The sequence below is a fragment of the Papio anubis genome, chromosome 4 (assembly GCF_008728515.1).
Source record: "Papio anubis isolate 15944 chromosome 4, Panubis1.0, whole genome shotgun sequence".
Taxonomy (NCBI): Eukaryota; Metazoa; Chordata; class Mammalia; order Primates; family Cercopithecidae; genus Papio; species Papio anubis.
The window spans coordinates 163,421,142-163,445,652 of record NC_044979.1 but is presented as its reverse complement, the minus strand read 5'-3'; the positions used below and the strand labels follow the sequence as shown (position 1 = coordinate 163,445,652).

Below are 24,511 nucleotides of genomic sequence, written 5' to 3'. Positions count from 1 at the left end.
ATGCCATTTGCAAACACATATGTATTGTTTGACTTATTTTTTTCTTGCCTTCTTCCACTGCCCAAGTCTTTTACTGCAGTGCTGAATAAAAGTGCTAAAAATGGACATTATTGCCTTGTTTCTGATCTTAAGTAGGATGAGTTTTTTCACCATAAAATATGTTAACCATAAGGTTTTTTTTTTTTTTTTGCAAATACATTTTATCAGGCTAAGAAAGTAATGCATTCAGCCTCCAATGATGGCTTGTTTCCTTTTTGTTGTTGTTGTTTGTTTGTTTGTTTTTCCCCTATTTTAACTTGTTTCTTTATTGCTAAGTCTTCGGTTCTTCTCAATGCACTTCATTTTTTTTGCTTGTTTCGCCTGGGATTTCTCATGTAGTTGCATTGAGAAAGTGCCTGGACTGGCTGTCGTTACAAGCTCAACTGGAACATGGAGACAACTGTGCCTTTCTCTTTGTTACATGGTGTGATGGTTAATATTGAGTGTCAACTTGATTGGATTGAAGGATGCAAAGTATTGTTCCTCGGTGTGTGTGTGAGGGTGTTGCCAAAGGAGATTAATATTTGAGTCAGTGGACTGGGTAAGACAGACCCACCCTCAATCTGGGTGGACACCATCTAATCAGCTGCCAGTAACGGCCAGAATAAAAGCAGGCAGAAGAATGCGAAAAGACTAGACTGGTTTAGTCTTTTGGCCTACATCTTTATCCTGCACTGGATGCTTCCTGCCCTCGAACATCAGACTGCAAGTTCTTCAGCTTTGGGATTCGGACTGGCTTCCTTGCTCCTCAGCTTCAGCCTATTGCGAGACCTCACCTTGTGATCGTGTGAGTCAATACTCCTTAATCAACTCATATATCTATATGTACATCTATCTTATTAGTTCTGTCCTTCTATAAAACCCTAATACACATGGTCTTAGGGTATCTCACACAGTCTCTCCAGCAGGTGTAACTGGACATCTTTCATGGCTGCTCAATACTCCCAAGATCTCAAAATTAAAAATCAACAGCATTTCTTAAAGTGTAGGTCCAGAATTACCTCACCATTCTTTGTGGGCAAAAACTACACAGGATCTGGAAGGCTGGCTCCTTTGGGGCCATCTTTGGAGACAAACTATCAGACTTCTTGCTGGTGTACATTAAGTTGGTAATACTTTATGTGCTTTTGTTAGCTAATTATAGAATATGGATTTCAGATAACATCCTTCAAGTGTGATCTAACAGCTCTAGGTTGTAGATTGCAATTAACTTTTCTACCTATACACATGCCACTGCTTACTTTGAACTATTTTAAAGTAAACTGCGGAAGATGTAACATCATAGATTTATACTTTCATTAATTTTGTTTTATATATTAGCATTAAATAGTAAAATAATAATGCTAAAACACTAAAAGAAAGATTTCTAAAGAATATTAAATTAGTTGCATTTATATAAAAAAATGTACATTTGAAAGTTATATACCAAGCCCCAAATGAAAAATAGAAGAAAAACTGAAGAATGAATTAAAAATATTAAAGTTAACACTAATAGAAAAAAACATGAATAAGAAAGAAAAATATGACTAATTTAAAAACAATGTTATTTATATAAAAGCAAAACAAACTGACAAAAATACAAGTAAACATTTCTGACTCAAAACTCTGGACCTAGCCTTGAACTACAGAGTGGTTTCTACTGGTGTTTGCCTTTAGAAAATCTGTGCAAAATAGATATAGTGAGTCATCAAAGATTCTTTTCCTATGGGCATAATTGATTTATATTGAAATAAGTATAAGAAAAATTGTATAGATAAACAAGATAACATAACTGATGAATATCACTTGCAGGAGTAAAATACGCTACAATATGTTGTAAAGTCATGTCTATATTATTTAGAGGCAATTATCCATTTGTGATGAAATCTTCCATAAATATGTCAGTCCATAATCAGCCCTTCCTTCTTCCTGTTATGGTAACTGCTATTTGTGAGCACTTACTTTGGATTATTAGCCATCTTTTACTGCTACTCCTTTATTATTTTTCTATGGAAAATTTTCATGAACATTCTAAATTCCCTTATGACTAGAAACTAAGCCTTCTATCTTTTGCGTCTCCCATATTTCAAACTGTGGAAACATATATTAAGGCTATAAATGTTTGTTAAATTAAGCAGAATTAAATATTTTTGTTACCCTGAATTTGATAGTATATTTTTCATTAGCTTTCAGTTAGAAGTCAGCAATAAAAAAAGATCTGTAAGATAATTTGAACATATAATGTTACACCATGTTCTTCAGAGTCATCTGATAGTGTATACAGGCACAAGCACATATGTGCACACACACACATACACCCCCCATATACAGAGCTTTTATATTGAAGAACAAGGAAATACTCTATGCATTACTTAACGAAATGATATATTGTGCTCTTTTTAAAATACTCTCTACAAAATGGACTGTGTTTTGGAATTCAATCCCAGCTCCAGCAACTGTGTAAATGTAGAGGTTGAGCTGGAGAGAGCACGTAAGTCATCTAGGCATAGTAGTTAGCTTTGGAAGAGCAAAGATGCATGTCTAAGCATCACTGTATCCTTAGCAGTTACCAGGGACATTACTGAAAGAGGAGTCTAGCTGACTAGGAGCTAACCATCAATTGCATTCAAGGGGCTGTTTGGATGTTTGTAAACATTATTAAACTTTTTTATCCACAGTATTCATACAATTTTTGACTATCACTCTAAATTAACAAAGATATTTAGTGGGAAAATCTACCTGGAAAAAAAATTCTTAATTCTTGTGACTTATGTAAAAGTTTTCTATAATAGGACTTCAAATACCTTTTTATCTCCGAATGAAAAAGGAAACAAAAACCCAGACATTCCTATTAATAATAAATCTTTTTTGTAAAAAAATTTAAGCATGGGAGGCCAAGAAAGAAGACTCCAAGTGAAGCCAAAAACACTTACAAGGCAAATGTAGAGTAACATTTTAACTTACAATTGTTTTAAACAAGAAGTTACATTTACGAGGACCAAAGTCAAACCTACACAGTCATTAAAGAAGTGCCATGATAGTTTCATGATTCCAGTAGCAACTGGAGAACTAAGGTCAAAAAGGAAACCTCTTGCAAACAGTGAAGTTTTAAAGTTCAGCATGAAATAGTTGCAGTACCTTGCCCTGGGCCACATGAGGGAAACACCTAGTAAAAGCCAAACTTAGTTCACATGAAGCCAGAACATTAGCATTATTGAATACGGCCTTACTCTTGCTGTAGAAAATTATCATTTGCTGTTGTACTGCTAGCTTCTATAGAGTACCTTCCATTTGCTCTTCACCAATAGCTTGAGCGTAAATTCATTTTTTGTCCTAGAAGTAAAAATCTGCATTGTTTACTAGCAGATCTCTTTGGTTGCTGAGGGCAGTTAAAAGTCCTTGATTGTGTATGTGCATGTGTGTGTGTGTGTGTGTGTGTGTACGTGTGTGTGTGTGTATTTATGGTTTATGTTTTAACCAGACTGTCAAAATATTGCTGTTGGGGTGAGAATCCAGATTTTGAAGAAATATTATAGTTTTGTATTTATGTTTACTTATGTTTTAGATAAATGTGGAGAGGAAAGAATGGTCAAAATATTGGCCTCTCTGGTACTTTTCCCTCACTGTATTGTTCTGCAACTCTCAGGACATTTTAACCTTTCGATTTGATCTTATTTTGTTTTGAATGGATAGCATGGTACAGGTAAGCCATAAATTGCATTATTGCACACTAAATAATTTTAAAAAGCATGGTGGAAACTAACAATTGCAAGAACTATTATTTATCCTAATTGATCCCAGCTGAGCTTGGAAGGGAGTCTGGCCTGAGAGCCTTCAAAGGCTTGCCAAAAGGCTGTCAGGTTTGATAACTCACACCACGCTGAACTTGGCTCAGTGAGGTCAGTTACAGAGTGAACACTAAGCTGCCCCCGATATCCTAGCCTGCTTAAAAATGCAGAAACACTGCCAGCTGACTCGAAAGCCACTAGATTTTCAACTTTGTTTTAAGAAGCTCATGTTTTCTTGGAACTGGGGATGGGCCTGTAAGCAAAGAGAAGACGGTCCCATGTGGAGCTACAGAGCAGCTGCAGTTGTCCTGTGTGCTGGGAGGCATCTGTTTTTGTTAAAACATGGTTTACGCATTGGCCTAAAGTTTTGGGATGGACTAGAGATATTAAAAAAAAAAAAAACACTTTAAATTATGCTTATTTGATTGAATAGCTAAATGCATCCAGGAATTTGTATTTTATTGTTTTATATAATGATTTTCACATACAATTCATTTACAGATTATACAAAGAATTTTGTTGTTTTACATTATCAAAACTTCAGCTGAATAATCTTAAGCACTAGAGTAATTTGTAACATTAAGTTGTAAGCACAGTGAAGAAAAGAAAACAATATTTTTCTCTTCATTGTTACAGCCTCCTTGCCTAACAAAATCCCTGGGCTCACAATGGGATATCAAGAAATATTTGTTGGTGAATGAATAATGAAAAAATAATCGCATGAATGAAGAAACTGGCCAATCTATTTTAAGGCTGTTCTTTCCTCTTAGTTTAATAAACGTCCTCACTGTTGTCACTTTTTAAGACATTTTGGTAGGAATACACTGTTTAAACCATATACTTACAGCATTCTCTTCAAATTCTAATAGCAGCTTTCTGAAACTTTCGTATCATTGATAGACAATATTTTTAAAGGAGCCTAGAAATTGGCAAGAGAATTTTATAATGAAAGGTATTTTTCCTCTCCATTTTCTAATTTATGAATATATGTAGTAACTTCTTTATATGTTTAACTTCATATCAGAAACATGGCCTAAACAGCATAATGGATTAAAGATGGCCACAAATTACTTGCCCCTTTTCATTAAAAGAAGGGGTTTCTATTCCCCTTGAATGTGGACAGACCCAAAGACTGACTTTGACCAATATAATGGTCAGAAGTGACGTTGTGTACCTCTCAAGGTTGGGCCTAAAGATGCTTGCAGCTTCTTGTGTCACCTATGTTGGTACGCTCCCTTTTGGAAGCCAGATGTCATGTAAGAAATCCAGGTGACCACCATTTTGTGAGGAAGCCCAATTTTCCCAGATGGCGAGGAAGAGAACACCTGAAGGAGTACATGGGCTCCAGACATGTGAGTGAACTTTTTGTACCTTCCAGTGCAGCAAAGAGAGAGAGTGAATGGTGCTAACACTACAGGGCACAGCCGTCCAGCTGATTCCTTCTTATGTTCCTGACACATTGGAACATTAGGAAATAGAGATGTTGTCTTAAGCCAGTAAGTTTTGAGGCACTTTGTATTCACAGCAGCATATATAGAAACATGCATTTTCTTTATTAAACATAACTTTGAAACATGCCAAATATGCTTATAACATATTTGGAAGAAAATAGTAAGTAATTCCATGTTACAGTAAAACTTCTTTTTTCAGTGTGAGTGTGATCCCCTGGGGATAAATAATTCATTCCAATATGAATTTATAATATTAAATTTTCACACCTACTTAAAAATCAAACTGATTGAAGCTTTATTATATCATGACAACACTTAATACTAAAAAAATCTGGCTTTAGAAATATGGTTTTTAAATTTAGTTTTTTACTATAGTTTATTTCATAATGTATAAAAAACATGAATATAGTCACATCAGATTTTAATTTATTACATTCTCTTTACCATAAACAGATATCATATGTCAAGGTCACATGTAGCTTTCTTTGGGATTTTACTTAGTAGACCCATTAAGCAAAATGCTTTCCTTTATTTGTTATAAAATTCATTAAGTGATGAATTTCTTCATTTATTATTTCAATAATACTTAACAGTTCAAGCTGGGTTTAGGTCTGAACTTTTTATCAATATAAACAATTTGCTTGAAAGAGCCGTGCTGACATACATTGATCATCTTAGGATCATCGCTTATCTAGTTTAAGAAAAGATAATCCTTTGATCAGTTCACTCACATTTAGCCATTTTGCAAACATTAGAGTTATGTAAGATGCTCAAGAAGATATGATGAATTTCACATATTGATTATTTAACTCTCCTTCAAATACACTATTGGATCAAACGTGTGGACACATTTTTTAAGTACTACTAAAACAAGTGAAGTGTTAGTAAGTGACATGCACCCCTGTCCACCTCTCCCCGCTGCCACACAACAATTGAAAACCACTTTTTCTCTGTGACTTGGTGTGAAATGATTCAATAGACTTAGCAACTGTTCATGTGGATAGACTGGGCTGAAGCTATAAGAAATGTTATACTTCACCATGCTCTCTTCCTTTCTGTATTAGTTAGGCTAAGAGTTTAAGCATGAGACGATCCCAAACATGAGTGGAATTAACATGATAGAAGTTCATTTTTTCTCTCTTTTTAAAATGTCAAGCAGTCAATACAGCCCCACTCTGCAAAGTCAAAAGTTTTCTCTACTTGTCTATATGGTAACTCTGCTACTTCCCGAGATGCTGTACTGCCCCTTCAGGGTTCAATATGAACAAGTGAGAAGAGGAAGAGGAAAAAAGGATGGCACACCTTATCAAAGGGCATCTCCTGGAATGCATTTCCATACCCATTACCCACTTCCTAGTGCAAGTGGGAGTCACTTGGCCATGCCCAGGTGCAAAGAGGGTTTGGAAAGTATTTTTTATCTCCCTGTATCTGTGTGTAGAGCTAAAAAATTTTATTACTATGGAGGAAGGGGGTATGGAAATTTACAGACAGCTCACTGTCTCTCACTTCTTTTTTTTGTTTTTTATCACTTACTCAATTCTTTATGATCATTTAGTAGAAAACTAGCATTTTCTGCCTTCGTGGTTGTTTTAGTCAGTTTGGACTGCTATGACAAAATGCCATAGACTGGGTGACCTATAAATACTAGGAATTTATTTGTCACAGTTCTGGAGGATGGAAGTTCAAGATTAGAATGCCAGCATGGTTGGGTTTTGGTGAAGGCCTTCTTCTGGGTTGCAGACAGCCAGCTTGTTGCTATCTCCTGACAGAGTAGAAGGGAAGAACTCTGGTATCTTCAGCCCCATATAAAGGCACTCATTCCTTTCGTGACAGTTGCTACCTTTATAACCCAATCACCTCCCTAAATCCCATCACATTTAGGAATTAGGTTTCAACATATACATTTGGGGGAGGACATAAACATTCTGACCATGATAATATAAGACACTAATAGTTTGTAGATAATGTTCCAAGCTCTGTCTTCCTGCCTTCATTCTCATATAAATTGATATAAATAGATTTTTAAAATGCTTAACTTATCCTTAAACCAGCAAAGGATGCTGTAGTCTGTGAGGTGATATTACAGAGAAACAGGTTAGTATGTGTTTTGAAAGATTATTTAGAACTACATAATGTTAAATAGAGAAGCCAATGGTGAAAGTACAGACACTGTATTATACAAGCGGTAGGTAGTTTCTCATTACAAATGATCTTTACCTTTTGTCAATTATACCTTGTAGTAAATATGTAAAGAAGATCCTAATAAATAACCTCATCTAATATTATCAGGAATTAGTCACCTGTCTATTTTTCTTTGTGGTCTATATCGTTTCCCCCCTCCCACCCTTTCTCTTCTGTATCATCTGTCTCTAGTGAAAGTACCAGGAAAAAAGGTAACCCAGCATAGCAGAAATCTTTTAACCATACTTATCTTTCTTCAAGAGGAATACTATGAAAAAAAAAATGTGTTCTATCTCCACCTCAATGAGTGCTATAACTGTGGGAGTAGGGATAGAACCCTGTCTTCCACCCTCTTCCTGGAGTAAGGAGGTAGCACCCCCCACCATGGAGGTCGTGGGTGGAACTCACATCCACCCACCTTCTGCAGGAATGAGATGACCTTCCTTCCCCATAGAGACTATGACCCCTCTGACTTTCTCCCTTCTTCTGCAGTAACTGGGATGTACCTCTCCCCAGTGGAGCTTATGTGCACAACTCAGACTTCCATCTCCCTCTTCCATGGTATTGAGGCACTCTCACCACCTCTGCAGAGATATGGGCAGAAGCCCGTTATCCACCCCATCCCAGTATCAGGAGGCACCACTACCTACTGAAGCCTGTGGGTGCTACTCTGCCATTCATTTCTGACCAGCATTAATGTGTAAGTGCCATTTCCCTATGGACATGTGCCTGGAACTCTGAATTCCACCATCCTCTGTGGCACTGAAGTAATTTTCCTTTCTCTCCCCAGTCCATGATGAGAAGACGGCGGGGCAGAGTCCTGTCACCTGAGTCACATACAGCTGTGACTGGGGGATCTCGGACTCCAATGCAGGGGATTTAGAAACCAAATTGAAATTTGAACAATAGCTCACAAAAGTGAACTAGAAGATGTATTTTGAAACTAAACACGTTGAATACTCACTTAAATAAAAGATCAAAGTAATAACTTTAGTCTTATAATACATAATTGTATTTTTTCTTATTTTCTAATAAGGAATACTACCTTTATTTTTAATATTTTGGTTTCACTTTTTCTTGTTAATTTTGTTTCTTCAAATGTTATAAATACTTCTTTAATGTTTAAACCTCATGCAACACTCTGAATCCAATTGATGCACATATTTTAATGTTAGAGCTGTTTTCCTATATTTACACAAATAGGTAATTTTCTATAAAGTATAGATCACTTCTAAGGAATATGTTTTCCTTTTTCAAAAATACTTTAAATCACTGACAACAAAGATCTACAGACACTAAAAGTAATAATGCTTTCTGAAATAATTTTAAATCCTGGTATCAGAGAAACAAAAACCTTGAGATGTAATCAGTACTAACTTAGAAGTAAAAATAATTTATTTTGATAATAATTGTTATCAAAAATAACCACACTCTTTACGAAAGGATTAGATTTCTTATGCCCTATTTAAGGACTCTTTTTAATAGAATGTTTGTCTCCAGCTTAAGGAATCTCAGAGGTAACTTGAAACAAGTAATGAACTTCATATTATCTGTTCTTTTTTGTAGACATCTGGAATGAAAATTTCAACATATGCTTGCATGTTTCTGTGTATGAATGTCAGTACCCTGTTTTCATTTGGTAAATGTAGCAGCCCAAAATACACCTGTGATTTTGATAAGTTTGAGCGGAAGCATTTCTAGTTGTAAAACCTAGACAATTTTCACCTAGCCAATATTGGTTCATTACCTATAATCTGATTTTTTTTAGAAAAATATATTAATTTCAATTCAGTTATCAATATTATATATTTTGATTACACCTCCCAGGATCAATATGAATATTTACAGAGAATGTATATTAATATTATGTAATCAAATAGAAAAAATAAGTACTATTACTCCTTTTCTTGACCACATTTTATGTGGAATATTTTCCATGTCTCATCCACAACTGAAAGTGCATTGTCTCTGATAGGTAAAATTCTCACTGCCATTTTGATGGAGGCCCTTTTTCTACTTAAGGAAGAGATGTTAAAGATTAATTACTCACAGCTGCCAATTTCAGGCAACTTGTCTTCCACCACCCACTTTTTAAATAATATTTATCATAACGTGTATTCTCTCCATCCGTAAAGCCATCAACCTGTAACCTCCTAACATTCTCATTTTCTAAGTACTTGCTTCGTAATTTTTCTCCACTCCAATCTTACTATGAACTCCATCATTTAAGTAGATGGTCCTCTTAGCACCCTGGCTCAGAGTCCCTCAACTCCTATGATGCCAAGGACTCTTCATTTCATCTGTCACTCACTAGCATAAATATAACCCTGATCAAAATCATCACATTTGTTTTCTCATTCTCTGCAATTTTGAATGCTGACATTTCCTCTCCTTGAAAATGAGGGATTACAAGAAGAACAGTTCTTTTTAACTTGCATCGTCTCTCCCACTTCCATAACTCCAGCAAGCCTGTTTTTTTCTGTCTAAATCCTAACATCTATTATTCTGTTATTCTCTAACTCGAAGCCTAATTCTGCTTTCATTTTTCTTCATTGCCAGCTAGGATGCCAGAGGCATCTATGTCTTCTGCTGCCCATAGCAACCGAGACACTGATACTCTGGCCACACCACTGTGACTGCATTGACATTTATTTATTACCTCTGCTGTCTGGTGTAATTACATCTGCTCTCCAAATAGAAGTTGTTGATTTAAAACATTTTCAAAAATACGCTGACTTCATCCACTTCAGGTTAATGTTATTCTGGTCATTCTTCACTTGTGTGTTTCTTTTTTTTTTCCCTGATAATGATTCAAATGTTTGAATCGTTATCACGTTTCTTTCAGCAGGTGTTCCAAAGGTATCTCAACTAACTGTCAATTTCCCTATTCCGAGATGAGCCAATATACTCCAACTTCAGGAATCGTGATTCATATTACAAGAAGTATTGTACCTCCATAGATCCATATCATAATTAAGTATTGAGAGACCTGCCATAAGCCAGGTGCTGGAGATAGAAGGATATTAAGTCAAAGATGGTTTGTTACAAATTTCATTTCTGGAAGGAGAAACACATAAAACAATAATTTTGATTTAGGATGTTAAGGATTACACCTGTGATTCTTCTTTATCTCCCAATATTTTTTTCTTTACAAATTTCTACTTTTTGCTTCCTACCTAGGAGGAACAAATGTCTCTCTTCTTTCCAGTGCTGTCTCCTTATTGCATGTCATTGCCACAAAAATGCTCCACTATTTTAATCCCCTGCTAAGGTCTCTCATCCTCCACTGAATCTTTTCCTTCAGTCTGCAAACATTATTAAGCCTTAAAATGAAAATTGTCTTCCCTGGGTCTAGTTATTTCTTGACAAATTTTAAATAATTTTCTTTATTCAGCATAATTTGCTCATTTTATACTTAAAAATCAGCTTCTATCCTACCACTTACTGAAGCTTGACTTATGAAATACCAATTCAATTGTCTTTATTCATTCTTCATCTTCTTTGAATATTTTGCTTCATGAAATTATTTTTAGCTCTCATTTTTATTGCTCCTGGCAGGAAAAATCTACTCGTGTTTCACATATGAGATTTAGTGCTTTGCTTTTTTTTTTTTTTTGATGGAGTCTTGCTCTGTCACCCAAGCTAGGTGCAGTGGCACAATCTCGGCTCACTACAACCTCCACCTCCTGGGTTTAAGCGATTCTCCTGCCTCAGCTTCCTGAGTAGCTGGGATTACAGGTGTGTAATTTTTGTTTGTTTGTTTGTTTGTTTGTTTTGGTAGAGACAGGGTTTCACCATGTTGGTCTGGCTGATCTTGAACTCCTGACCTCGTGATCCTCCTGCCTCGGCCTCCCAAAGTTCTGGGATTACAGATGTGAACCACCGCGCCCGGCCTTAGTGCTTTTCTTCTGTGAAAATCCTGGCACCTCCTTCCTCTCAGAATTAATAGGTCTGATTTCACTTACTGTTTGTGCATACTGCTATCATAGTTAATTCACAATTATTTAGATTCCAGAAAAAAAATCAATAGTATAAGCAAACAAGTTGAGAAATAATTTTTTGAGTACAATACATTGTTGGAATTTATATTTAAGTTATAAGATATAACAAGGTGAATCTGGGAAACAGAGGTGAATGATAGGTTACTGCCTAATAGTAAGAGTCCTAGAAAGCCACACGAAGCCTTCTGGGGTCTAATCTTATTTGGAATTCTCTATATTGAAGGTACCAGCGCCATTTGTCCTTTGGCTTTTCGGCAGAGTATTTTTGAAAGAAGCAAAAATTGACTGAACAGAGTTTTTGATCAAATGTTAAAGAAGCAACTTCTGGAATATTTGGCATTTTTAGTAAGTTTACTATTTATTTCACCAGATTCTGATCAAATTTTCTAGTAACATTGAGCTGGATTGTCAAACATATTTATCTCTACCGTGTGTGTGTGTGTGTGTGTGTGTGTGTGTGTGTGTGGTTGTGCATGTATCTTAGATAGCTGGAACCGATTTTAATAACTTTCTGAACTTTCTACATTTAAAACTTCCGTTAAATGAAACTAACTTGATGAGAAAAGTTTGTTATCAGATTGATAAGGCGTCTCCTGAAGCTTCATCCTTAGGAAATCGGGGCTTCAGAGATTACTTCTCATTGGGCTCCTTCTCCAGGGGTAGATGCCTAAAGAAAGGAAGAACATTTCTTTTCAGCATCCTTTATTGTAGCACTTTTATAACGCTAACAGCAACACACGTAGAATACGCCTAGTGGAAATTTCAGGTAGATTGCTAATTATACACCAGCTTTATTGAATGAATGATAATCAATTCTTAATTTATTTTACTTTTGCTTAATAGGTTTTAGAGCAGAGTTTCTTCAGACTAGATTGAAAGTAATCTTTCCATTCCCTATACCACAATGTGGTTATTCACCTAACTCGGGAGAGAGATTATAGAATTATAATTTGTTCTCTGACACCAAAGTTACACTGTTTACTAAAATGATCTTTTATGGTCTGGGGGAAGCTTTTATTTAATTTCATACAATGAGATGTTATAAAGATTTAAGTCATCCTTAACTGCAACCTATCTGGGCAACAGTCTATCCTATATTCTTGAATTGCTGAAGACTACTGGGAAGCAAAATGAAAGTTTGCTGTGGCCAAATCAGTAAAATAATGCTATGAAATACTTTTCGATTAAGTCAATCTAAAGCTATTAAGTTCAAATCATCCTCATCCTCATCCTCATCATCATCATTATCATTTTAGCAAATATCCTTTGGGAGTGGAAAGTAATGGGGTCATAAAAATTTCTCTTAGGACGCTTTGGGCTGTAGTATGGGAACTTGAAATGAATACAGGTTTGCAACTATTATAAAGGATGCCATAGATTCTACAACACAATACATAGTCGCATTTTTTTTTACACTGGTGACTGACAGTTTACTTGAACTTAAGGCTTGATGTGTTCCATCTACAGTTTATATACAAGAATCTAGATTTTATCTCATAAATCAATAAAAACTGAAGCCCTTCTACTACTAGAATTATCATTCTGCCTAATTTTATGAGCCTCAATTATTATTTTAAGATAATATTAAATATGTTGAAATATATTGTTTATCTAAATATATTATTTAAATAATAATATTATTTATTTTATTATTTATGCCCATTTGAATGCCTAAAATTAAAACAACTATCAGTCTCAAGTGTTGGCTAGGAAGTGGAGCAACTGGAATGTCCATACATTGCTTGTGGGAGTATAAAGTGGTACAATTACTTTTGAAAGATTAATCCGTTTCTTGAAAGGTTAAACATATGCCTGCTCTATAGCCATGTAATTCTACACAAGGACTTGAACAAGACACTGCATAGAAAGCTTTACACAATATAGTCAAAGACAGTAAATAACCCTAATGTTTATCAGCAGGAGAATAAGCAGATTGTAGAATAACGCTTTGTACTGAAAAAGAATGAACTACCCATGCATGTGACTGCATGGATGAATCTCATCAGCATTATGTGGACAGAGAGAAGACATTCACAAGACAGTACATATAGTGTGATTCCATTCATAGGATATTTAAGAGTAGATCTCTGGTTTGCTGGTGCTGGGATGACAGACTGGGGATTGTATACAAAGGCTTAATGTGTAGTGGGTATAAAAATCTATGCATTTGTCATAATGCATCCAACTCTACCCTCATTTTGTTTATTAATTATACCTGAATTTTTGCTTTAAATATTAAAAAATTAATTGCTACTATAACATCAGTAATCCTAAAGGAAAACCTATAAGATAATTTCAATGGATGTTGAAAGTAAAAAAAATACTCATTTCAATTAAAAAGCAAAGCAGAACATAAGAAAAAAATGGTTTAAGTAGGACTAGAAAGTTAGTTTTTGAAATATGGTTAAGAAAAACTATATGAAATCAATAGCTGTTGGTAAATATAATTATGTAATGGTTATAAAATATAACTATTATAGTTAATACTTAATTTTATTAAATATATTAATAATAATATTTTACATTATTATGAAATTTAATTATGTTTAAGTATTGGAAACAAATAACTATTTCAGGGCATTTTAATTAATATTAGAGAACTAACGATAGCTAACTAAAAACAAAAAGAATTACCAAAAGGTTTCAGATAGGAGTTAGGAGAGTAAGAAGAAAGAGAGAAAATGCTGAAGTGTTCTGTATAACTGATGAGTGAGAATAAAATATCTCTACACAAATCAAATGGAAAATATAAGTAAATCTGTATAGGACACATAAAAGATGTGTAAAAACGTGATTATAAGAATTACGAATATATATATGTACTATATATATAATTTGGAATATATTGAATTTTGCTTAAGCTATTTAATGAAAGTCTAAATATTTTTAAAATGTCCTATTTTCTCCTAGATTAATTTATACCTATGGTAGGCAGCCAGCAAAAAAAATAAATAAATAAATAAGGCAGAGGATTTTAATGTGACAGCTGCAAGGAACTGATTCTGCCAAGAACAGAAATGAACTTGGAAAAGGATCCTCACACCAGATAGGAACACAGCCTGCTGTCACGTTGACTTCAGCCTGAACAGAGAGCCCGACCACACTGTCCTGGACTTAGGACCTATGAGCTGCTAAGGTTGTAGTAATTAATTACATAGCAATAGGAAACTAACATGACGTTTAAATATGATATTAAAGCCATCGTAGTCTCGAGGAGACTTTTAACACAATATGGTTATTCATCTGAAAGAATGATCCTTTTTTATTTTAAAGTTATAAAGTAGATAAAGAAAAGTTGGAATTAAAAAAGTGTACCCCCAGGTATTTTAGACATAATTAAATGTGTTCTGTCATCGCAATGATTTATAGATGTATTGTGAAAGACATTAGAAAGTCCAGAGACAACTTCTGCTTTCCTAAATTTTTAATATATGGTTTAAGAATCATCAAAACTCATGAGGCAGATATTTCTTATTAAACAAAATGTGTTTGAAAATTTACCTTGGAAACAAAATCAAATGAGGTCCAAACTAAACATTAATAAGATCAATTACAGTTAGATTACACATTTAAAAAATTTAAACCACAATAATCTAAGATAAAATAACAAAAATCAGCTTTGAATTTGCAATGACTTTCTACATATAAAACACTGTGAAAATCAAAATTTTCTTCATGGTAAAAAACATAAACAAATCCCGGAGCGGTGGTTCACGCCTGTAATCTCAGCACTTTGGGAGGCCGAGGCGGGGGGATCACCTGAGATCAGGAGTTCAAGAGCAGCCTGACCAACATGGAGAGACCCCCGTCTCTACTGAAAATACAAAAGTGGCACATGCCTGTAATTGCTACTACTTGGGAGGCTGAAGCAGGAGAATTGCTCGAACCTGGGAGGCGGAGGTTGCTATGAGCTGAGATTGCACCATTGCACTCCAGCCTGAGCAACAAGAGCGAAACTCCGTCGCAAAAAATAAATAAATAAATAAATAAATAAATAAATAAATAAAAAGTTAAAAGACAAAAATGGAAAATATTTGCAAGGAATTTATGTTTAAAAGGAACTCTAACACGATTATTGGGTTAAAATAAACAATTTGGTAGACATAAATTGGTTCTCAGGACAGTAACCATTGAAATGGATAAAAGCATGTTAGTAATAAACTAAGTGAAAATACATTTATTAAATTGACAAGCATATTTTTAAAGCAATAATGCTGAGATAGACTTAGCATATGCAATATAATTCAAGAGTGTTAAACCATTCATATCTATCTTTGACAAAGTAATCCAACTCTTAGAGAACCTTTTATAAGAAAATAATCAGAAATTTAAAAATCATTTACCCACATATTATGTATACTAATAAGACACAGGAAATAATCTAAATATTTCACAGGAGAGAAACTGGGCAAATAAATTATAGTATAACTAAATGGCCAAATATTCTGTTGGCCTTAAGGTATTTTATGACAAAAAATTTACATGGGGAAAATGCCCATGGTTTGCTAAGTAACAAAGTTAGATGTTAAAACAGGTAACTATTAAGTAACTATATACAAACAAAAATAATTGGAAGGAAACACCTCCATATGGGAATGGTTATTTCAGACTTCAAAGACTGTAGGAATTATTATTTTTTTCTTTAGAATGTTGTTTCTTTCTTTTCTAGTATTCCTATAGAACACTCATTAACTTTTAAGTCATAAACAGATCTATGTAAATTTTTATTTTAAGTGGTGCCTGTACTCTTGCCACTGAAATCATGATGTCATGCATCAGCACTCCCATCGCCTGGGAGCCTGCTAGAAACTCAAAGCCTATGCTGGGTAGCGGGGAGAAAATGCTATTTAAAAATCTGATGGTCCTCAGGGATCATGTTGAAATTTTACTATTGTCAAGGAGGCAATTTTTCATTCCCTGCTTCCTAACATTTCACAGTGTTCATTCATATCTACCATGTGTTTTCCATTAATATTGTTCTGTCATAATTATTCCCATTTCTAAGCAGGGCAAAGTCCTGTTTTAAAAAAAAAAAAAAAAAATTCACTCTAAGTTCCAGGATACATGTGCAGAATGTGAAGGTTTTTTATATAGGTATACATGTGCCATGGGGATTTGCTGCACCTATCAACCAGTCATCTAGGTTTTAAACCCCACATGCATTGGGTATTTCTCCTAATGCTGTCCCTTCCGTTGCCCCCCACCCCCTGACAGGCCCTGGTGTGTGTTGTTCCCCTCCCTGTGTCCATGTGTTCTCATTGTTCAACTCCCACTTATAAGTGAGAACATTTGGTGTTTGGTTTTCTGTTCCTGTGTTGGTTTGCTGAGAATGATGGTTTCCAGCTTCATCCATGTCCCTGCAGAGGACATGAACTCATTCTTTTTTATGGCTGCATGGTATTCTATGGTGTATATGTGCCACATTTTCTTTATCTAGTCTATCATTGATGGGTATTTGGGTTGGTTCCAAGTCTTTGCTATTGTAAATAGTGCTGCAATGAACATATGTGTGCATGTGTCTTTATAGGAGAATGATTTATAATCTTTTGGGTTTATACCCAGTAATGGAATTGTTGGGGCAAATGGTATTTCTGGTTCTAGATCCTTCAGGAATCACCACACTGTCTTCCACAATGGTTGAATTAATTTACACTCTCACCAACAGTGTAAAAGCATTCTTATTTCTTTTTTAAAGAAAATCATATTGGTAGTTGGGTCATGGCTTTTAGATGATAGTGGTCTTTGCACAAGTCTCATATTTTGTTTAAAATAATAATGGTGATGATATTATTAGTAGGCTTAATATTTTATAAATAATTTTACTTTGAATGGAAACAGAATATTTTCCTTGTAGGCCCATATACAGTTAATTTAGCAAATCATTAAATAAAATGTCACATTTAAAAAAATTAATTTTCTTAATTAAAAAGCCTTATAATTGCCTGGTCGAGGTGGCTCACGCCTGTAATCCCAGCACTTTGGGAGGCTGAGGTGGGCAGATCACGAGGTCGGGAGATCGAGACCATCCTGGCTAACACGGTGAAACCCCGTCTCTATTAAAAATATAAAAAATTAGCCAGGCGTGGTTCGGGCTTCTGTAGTCCCAGATACTCTGGAGGCTGAGGCAGGAGAATGGCGGGAACCCGGGAGGCGGAACTTGCAGTGAGCCGAGATCGCGCCACTGCACTCCAGCCTGGGCAGCAGAGCGAGATTCCGTCTCATAAAACAGAACAAAAAAATGTTTTATAATTTAAAAAACTCAAAGGAGTCTGTTAATTTATCATTACTTGAGAATCCATAATTTTAATCTATATATTAAAATGTATGATTTAAATTCCCCATGGACTCACTGCATCCTTGGCTTTTACAAAGTTGTTAAAAATTAATTAATCTTATGACATTCGCCATAGTGTTATTCAAGCCAGCATAAACAAAATTTCTCAAGAAAAATACCTTCCTGCTAGAAAAAGAGGTCTCTGTTTCCTTTTATCAAAAAATGTGAGCCTTGTTAAATATAATACACGTTGTATATTGAAATGAACTTTATCATATAGTTTTGTTCATCTTGGACATCTTGTACACGTACTTTTTTCGTTCATATTCCTTTTAACGTTTTTCTCTAATCTATGCAGAGTCCTCCTATGTAAAATGGAAGGAACAGTGCTTAACATGTGTGAATGTGTGAAAATGTAATAATGCCACACATGTTCCCCGAGTTCAGCTGGCTATCAGATACACAGTGATGATCTGTAAACAGCAGCTACTGTTACTATAAAGTTCCTCTTTTCAAAGTATTCTGAAATATAAGCAAACGTGCAGTTTTGGAGGTGGATATAAACACAAATATTACTATTTTTATAAAAGTTGTTTTAGAAACTCTTCAAAGAATCTCCTAAATACTGTGATGCATTTAAAAATAGCTGTACTATTCTGAGGCTTAAAATACTTATTAAAAGAGGCATATTTGTATCTAGACTATTAATCTTAAAACAAATTATCTACAAGTTACAAATAAACCACAAATTGAATGTTACAAATGTGTGAATTGGGGAGAAATAATAAACAAATACACACATTTTGATTCTAGTTATAAACTGGTAAGTAATTAGATCTGGGTTTTATACCTGATTCATTAGCCATAAATTTTAGTATCTTTAAGGCTGAAGTTCCTCATCTGTACTGTAATAAAATGATACTAGTTTTTTGCTAAAGTTTTCCTGACTCAAAAATTTCAAAACTTAATTTATATCCCTCTCATCTGAATTTAATTTCTAAAGAATGAGGATTTTTATTTCTATTGTATCATTCTAAACATACATTGAATGTTTTAAAATACATTTGTATTCTAAAATCTATTTACTGAGGAAGATTTTGGAAGAATATAGCTATCTGTAATCAACTCTTCTAAGTACATTCAATTTTCCAAATTTTGATCATTTTCCTTATGGGTCTACAGCTCATCTCTGCTCTTAGACCTGGTCTCTGATTCAACTATTTTGCCAGAAAGCTGGAAATTTTGAAATAATGTATCTCTAGTTGAGGGATTTAGTCAAAAGTATGGAAACTCTTCAGTAGAGAGTAACATTAATATCATACAGGAAGTTAGATTAGGTTCACAACCGAAAGGCTGGCTGCCCTGGCTCCCCCACCCACCCTCCATGTATTATCTATCTGTCTGTCTGTCTATCTATCTATCTATCTATCTATCTATCTATCTATCTTTTTATCATTTATCATCTATATGACTTAATAGAATGTCAAATTTGCTGCACGGAAAGCCAGCCAGTGCATTCTAAATAGTAGAATTATGGTCATGGCCATAGCATGTGCATCTGTCTCTGGAAATGATAATACAGAAATTGATATGATGGCAATGAGACCAAAGCTGGCTGTCAGGAGTGTTTGCTGGAAATTAGGATAAACTTAAGCATAATCATGAATCTAACTGCTGCAATAATATTTTTATTTTTGACTTAAATAAAAATTATCATATTGAATTGCTTTGTGAATGAATGTGTTTAATATCAGCTGTAGACCATAGAATACATACTAGCAGGATCGCAATTCAATGTGGAGCAGATGGAGATTTTGGATGGTCTTCAAAGTGAAGCCCAGTATACGATCTATTGCAGCAAGGTAATTTGAGGGGGTTCATAAAAGCATGGATCAGTACTGCGTGGCTTGTATGATACTGAAAAATCCTCAGTATTTTTTGTAGAGATACCTAATATAAATATTATCATTTGTCATGCAAAAATCCTGGTTACAAGATCAGTTAATGGATTCCTTCAATAATACCTTAAATTATGAATTTAGTCTAATCACATTTTAAAACTTGGACTAAAGTCAACTTAAATAAATATGAAAATTTAATTTACAAATTCGGGGTAAGTTAGATGTTGCATGTCACATTCATTCTTAATTATGTAGGTAAAGGCAGTGAAATTGATGTAACACTTCTAAAATAGATTTGTTAAACACCCCCTCTTATTAATACAATTTTCATAAGATTATATAAGCAGAAATAAATATCATCATAGAAGATTTTTAAAATATGTATGAACTCACACCGTAATTTCTTAAAGAATGGCAGACTAAAGATGTTTCATCATTATCAGTTTTGTGTATAGATACCATTTGTAAAAATGTTTTAAAACTGTGATAAAGAACATCTTACACACCTGGCACATTGGATTCTTTGATTAAATTCTCCTTTTAATTAGCATTTTAAAAAGACTTTCTTGACAAGAAGATCAAAAGCTCTTCAAGTGCAGTTATAAACTTTTTTCAGTATTATTTCCAACATATCTTCATTGCATAGAAATATAGCTAGTATTGTGCAGATATAACTCTAGTTTTAACAATGCCATGTGCTGGAAATTGTACTATTATTGAGAAATACAACTGGTTCTTATGATCCCAAATTGTTAATATTTGCTCTTTTCACCAAACCATAGGATGTACCCTCAGGAGTCTCTCATATTAATGCAATTAATTGAGAAAACAATGACAACAACAGTAACAATCCATTTAATCAATGGTAATTTCAATTTGGTATCTTTCCATAATTAATTTTCTTTTCTCTTTTCTTCCTTTTTATTTTTTATAGAAGGGGGTCTCCCTGTGTTGCCCAGGCTGGTCTCAAACTCCTGGGCTCAAGTGATTTGCCCACCTCACCCTCCCAAAGTGCTGGGGTTACAGGTGTGAGCCACTGAACCTGACCCATAATCAATTTTCAAAGAAGTCTCAGGTTTCAGTCTGACCGTAAGCATATTTACTGGTAGTAACATCTTTCCTTAATTTATCTGTCATTTATAAAGTTATAAAGTTATCTTTTCACATATAAAATAAATGGTAATATTAGTATATGTTTCTGTCGAATATTAGCTAGAACATAAATTTAAGAAGTGTTTTTGTATACTTTATACTATGACTGGCATAAAGGTAAGCCATCAGCTTTTGGCTATTTTATATCCTTCTTAATAATATTCTTTCTTTTAGAATTCTACAGCTTGTTCAAAATGTCCTGAACTGCAGGATTTGGAGAACCAATAATCAAGATTATAATCTTACCATTTTAAAATAGATCAAACTTTTAGAAATAACTTAATATTGGCTTTGCAGAAAAATATTAGAAATAATATAAACTATACTCCTAAAAATCTTAACCCAACACAAGATCGATAGTATTTTAACATCATAATGTCAATTTATATTTTCTGCAAAGGAATACACGTTTTACAAAATATGTTTCAAATATCTGTTAATACATTTCACTGCCAGCATTTTTATGCTATAGAATACTTTTCATTGCATATTTTACTTCTTAAAACTATTATGCACAATGTATGCAAGTAGGATAAAGTAAGTAAGCTTTCAGGACCAAAAGTCATTTTATCATTACCAACTAATCTAGAATGTCTGATTCACGATGCCAAAAATGTTCTGCCCCACAGTTGCTACTAGATCAAGCAGAATTTAAGGAAAACTAATTAGCTCCAGAATGAATCTATGAAATGTTAAGTCAAGTTATCAAAATTCTCTCATTTTTCATGCATTTGTGCTGCTTATTTTATATGCCATTAGTGTCAAGAAATGTAGTCCGTATGAATTAACTTTTGTACAGTAACTTTAGTAAGGCCTTTAAACAATTTAGATATTTTATATGAAACAGACCATTTAAGAAAACTCCCACTTAACGAAGTGAGTCTTAATATAAAGAACAGTATCAGATAGTTTGTCTTAAGCAAAAATAGAGCAATTTACCAGTTAAACCAAACTTATTTCATTCAGCTCATAGTAAATATTTTAGTGAAGCTTAAACTAAAAACATGTGAAAGGACATATGCACAAAAAGGTAATGATCTTTAACAATGGAATCATTCACTTTGAAGGCATTTTTTAAATTTTTTCTCTTAAACTTGATATAAACCTAAACTACTAACTTCGATTTTTGTAAGTAGATATGGATTTAATGTGTTTAGAAACAATATAATCAAGTAAACTTTTAATTTATTTATTCATAAATTAGTAGGATTGAAAGGATATGAAAAAATATTTATACTGAACTGTTTATGATAATAGGAGTGGCATTTGAAGGCAGAGGAATTGTTGGTTTCTACCTTGGTATTTATAATTACTATTTTAAATAAGGATATTATGTTTATATGTTACATAATTTAAGTATATGGTATTTAAAAACAAACATTAAATATAAAAATTAGATTTTTCATTGTTCCCCTGTTTATTAACCTGGGACACAGTGTGATGAAAAGTAAAGGAAGGATCTGGGCAGCTGTCATAGATGTCCCAGGCCACTCCTTGCTTTTCTGGAAGTGGCTTGTGTTTACTTGTACGCTTGTACTTATCAGTAAAGTTTGTCATGGGATAACAGCACTAATCTATGTGAGTCTGCCTTGACAAATCGACCCTTTTTATGTTCTCAAAAATAACAGGTAATTCTCCAAAGAGTAAATTTAAATTAGCACAGGAAGAAAAATCAGTTCACTAATAAGAGAAAATTCAATGAGCACACATGATAAGCCATTGCCCTCAAAATTTAAAAAGGTAACTGTGCCAGGTAATACAGAAAAAGAAAAAAGAAATAAATCCCCATATCTGATGGGAATATAAATCAGTATCAACATAAGAGAAGGCCGTTTGGCAACACAAATCTAGGGAAAAATCCACTAACCCAAAAAGTAAAAAATTATATGTGTATGTGTGTGTAGGTATGTAGCCTAGTGAATCCACTGCACTTGTATGTAAAGACAGAAGCAAATATTTTCACTGTAACACTTTTTGATATGAGGCAAAGTTAGAAATGACCATCTATCAATAATAGACAGATTTTGGCGTTTTCATACAATAGAATACTGGAATTTAGCAGTTGTTTAACCATACCTGAGCAAAGCTTCATGAATCAACATGAATCAATTATTACAAGTAAAGATGAACCACAAGAAGTTTCTAAAAATATGTATATATTTTGTCAGTGCAATACAAGACAATGTTTTGTATTAGATATTTATGTAGTGTGTGAAGTAACAAAAATGGTAGTACTGAACACCAAGTTTAGAAAATCAGTTAACTCTGGGGTATAAGGAAGAGTAATAAAATTGGTAAAAATAAATTTAACTATACATAGGATCTTCCAAACTTCATGGAAAATACATGTTATCAAAAAGACTATGTGTGCCGAGATTCAGGAGATCATGGTGGACAGGAGGCAGGACTAGATCGAAGCTCCAGGCAGAGCAGCCTACAGAGGCTTGCATCTTGAATTTTAGCTCCAGATCAACGTCAAGAACAAAGTAGCAATCCTGAGAAGACCCACAGCCCCTCTGAAGGAAGCGGACTGCTCCTGCAGGACCCGGGAGACACCCCAAATACTATGAGTGTCCCAACTGTCGAAGTGGGAAAGGGAGACCCTCGTCTCTCGCTCGAACACACACCCCCACTGGAGAAGCTGAAGGTCTGTTTGTGGGAGAAGTTTCCGACTTTACCTGGAGCTGAGTCAAGTCAGAGAGCTGAGCAAAATACAAGGGTACAGGAAGCAGCAGAAAGGCCCTTGGAGCTCACTGGGTCCCCAAGCAGGCCATTCCTGCCTGGCACCACAAGGATCCATTGGGAGGGTGGCCAGAGGAGCAGGGGATAAAACTCTACAGGGAGAAGTAATTCTCTAGCTGAACTTTGTAACAACTTGAACAGGGCAAGAAGCCTCCTGGCCAGAATGTGGGGGAGGGCACGAATCTGGTGTGCAGACTTCACAGGCAGGGGGAAGAACTGAAGCCCTTTTCTCTCCTGGCTGGGAGATGGAGAGCGTTCAGCAAATCTTTAAGCCATTCTAACCCTCCACCTGAAAGCTGATTCTGGGTTGTTGGGGTTGGGGGGGCTTGGTGAGAGTGAGACCAGCCCTTCCGTTTGTGTGGGAGCTGTGTGAGGTCAGTGACTGTCAGCTTTCCCCCACTTCCCTGACAACCTGCATGACTCAGCAGAGGCAGCCTTAATCCTCCTGGTACATAACTCCAGTGACATGGGAATGTCACCCCCATCCCCAACAGCAGCTTCAGCAGGACCCATCTGAAAAGAGTCTGAGCTCAGACATGCCTAGCCCCACCCCCACCTGATGGTCCTTCCCTTTCCATCCTGGTAGCAGAAGATGAAGCACATATAATCTCAGAGATGTAGGCCCTGCCCACTGCCAGTTCCTCTCCACACCACTACAGCTGATGCTCTCTGAAAAGCGCCACCTCCTGGCAGGAACCCAACCAGTGCAAAAATAGAGCATTCAACCACCAAAGCTAAGGACCCTCATGGAGTCCATTGCACCCTCCACCACTTCCACCAGAAAAGGTCCTGGTATCTACGGCTGAGAGACCCACTGATGGTTCACATCACAGAACTCTGTGCAGACAACCCCCAGTACCAGCCCAGAGCCAGGACACTCGCTGGGTGGCGGGGCCCAGAAGAGAGATAACAATCACTGCAGTTCAGCTCACAGGAAGCCACATCCACAGAAAAATGGGGAGAGCACTACATCAAGGGAACACCCAGTGGGACAAAAGAATCT

The 24,511-nt window shown here is 35.1% G+C and overlaps 1 long non-coding RNA gene across 1 annotated transcript; it reads right to left on the bottom strand.

Annotated features, from left to right (window-relative positions):
- Positions 1-11,507: 11,507 nt before the first annotated feature.
- On the bottom strand, positions 11,508-23,486 carry LOC116274581. The gene is made up of 2 exons (XR_004183358.1): positions 23,445-23,486; positions 11,508-12,106 (listed from the first exon to the last, which is right to left on the bottom strand). It is a non-coding gene; the product is annotated as an uncharacterized LOC116274581 (long non-coding RNA).
- Between the last annotated feature and the right edge of the window lie 1,025 nt (positions 23,487-24,511).